A 2,283-nucleotide genomic window follows, 5' to 3' on the forward strand; every position below is an offset into this window, starting at 1 on the left:
CTCCGAACGTTGCAAGTTATAAGAGAATTGGGCAACATCAAGTAACTTAGCCCAATCTCGTTGATTGGCACTAACATAGTGCCGCAAATAAGTCTCCAACAATGCATTAACCCGCTCCGTTTGTCCATCAGTTTGGGGATGAAAAGCTGTGGAGAAGTCTAACTTCGAGCCAAGTAGTTTGAAGAGCTCCTTCCAAAATCTACCCGTGAAGCGAGCATCTCGATCACTGACTATGCTTCTCGGAACTCCCCAATACTTCACCACGTGCTTTAAAAACAAGCGTGCAGCTACTTCGGCTGTGCACTCCACAGGTGCGGGTATGAAAGTGGCATACTTGGTGAATCTATCGACCACGACGAAGATAGATCCACATCCATCAGACTTGGGCAAATGTGTGATGAAATCCATGGTTAAACATTCCCATGGTCTTGATGGGGTGGGAAGTGGTTCCAACAGTCCTCCCGGTTGCTTTTGTTCCACTTTGTCTTGTTGGCACACAAGACAAGTCTTCACGTATGAATCTACATCATCTCGCATTTGTGGCCAATAATAAGCATCGCTCACCAAAGCCAACGTGCGGTGAGTGCCAGGATGTCCTGCCCACATTGAGTCATGGCACTCCTTAAGGATTTCTTTCCTTAAGCTTCCCCACTTTGGGACATAGATCCGCTTGCCCTTGGTGTATAGCAAGCCGTCCTCAAGCCAAAACCTTCTTGTCTTCCCATCCTTGACAAACTCCACAATGTTCTTGGCTTGGACGTCATGTGATAAACCTTCTCGGACACGGTCCAAGAGATGGCTTTGCGGCTTGAGTACCGTAGCCATTAACTCTACTCGTCTACTTAGAGCATCGGCCACCACGTTCTCCTTTCCTTGCTTATACTCTAGCTTGTAATCAAACTCCGCTAAGAACTCTTGCCACCTTGCTTGCTTAGGTGTGAGCTTTTGTTGGGTTTGAAAGTAGCTAGTGGCAACGTTGTCCGTCTTGATGATGAATGGGGTACCAAGCAAGTAATGCCTCCAAACTCTAAGGCAATGGACGATGGCGGTCATCTCCTTTTCATGGGTCGTGTACCTCTTCTCGGCATTGTTTAGCTTGCGACTTTCATAGGCTATCGGATGTCCCTCTTGCATCAACACTCCTCCTATGGCAAAGTCGGAAGCATCAGTGTGCAACTCGAATGGCTTACTAAGGTCGGGCAACCTTAGTACAGGCTCCTCCATTAGGGCCTTCTTCAACCTCTCAAAGGCCTCTTGACACCGGTCCGTCCATTCCCATGCCTTGTTTTTCTTAAGAAGGTCTGTTAAGGGTGCCGCTATAGCTGAATACCCTTTTATGAATCTCCGATAGTAGTTGGCTAGCCCCAGAAAGGATCGTAGTGTTGGTACCTTGGTCGGCGGTTCCCACTCTTGAATGGCCTTGATCTTGCCCTTTTCCATCATAAGTTTCCCCTCCTTTATCTTGTGGCCAAGAAATTCTACTTCTTTTGTGGCAAAGGAGCATTTCTCCTTCTTGACATAGAGTTCATGCTCCCGAAGGGTCTTGAACACTATGCGCAAGTGCTTGACGTGCTCCTCCAATGTCTTGCTATAGACAACGATATCATCAATGTAAACCACGACAAACTTGTCAAGATAAGGATGGAATACCTTATTCATCAATGTGCAGAATGTTGAGGGGGCATTGGTTAGACCAAATGGCATGACTTTATACTCGAACGCTCCATATCTGGTCACCATCGCCGTCTTCGATTCGTCTCCAGGGGCTATCCTCACTTGGTAGTATCCCGATCGAAGATCTAATTTTGTGAAGTACCTTGCTTCACCAAGTTGATCGAATAAGTCGGCGATCAACGGAAGTGGGTACTTGTTCTTGATGGTAATCTTGTTCAATGCTCTATAGTCGATGCACAACCTTAGGCTACCTTCTTTCTTGCGTTGGAACAAGACAGGTGCACCATATGGGGACTTGGAGGGTTGGATGTAGCCAGCATCAAGCAGCTCGTTGAGTTGCTTCCTCAATTCCTCCAACTCGGGTGGCGACATCCTATAAGGTGATTTGGAGGGAGGCTTAGCACCAGGCTCCAACTCAATTGCATGGTCGACCTCTCTCCTTGGTGGCAACTTCTTTGGCAGTTCCTTAGGCATCACGTCCGCAAACTCCACAAGGACGTCTTCCACTTGTTTCGGCAAAGGCCCGTGCTTCTCCTCCCCTTCATTCAACATTAGGGTTGCAAGAAATGTGGCCTCGCCTTTCTTCCAAGACTTGGCAAATTGAATTGC

The sequence above is a fragment of the Malus sylvestris genome, chromosome 13 (assembly GCF_916048215.2).
Source record: "Malus sylvestris chromosome 13, drMalSylv7.2, whole genome shotgun sequence".
NCBI lineage: Eukaryota > Viridiplantae > Streptophyta > Magnoliopsida > Rosales > Rosaceae > Malus > Malus sylvestris.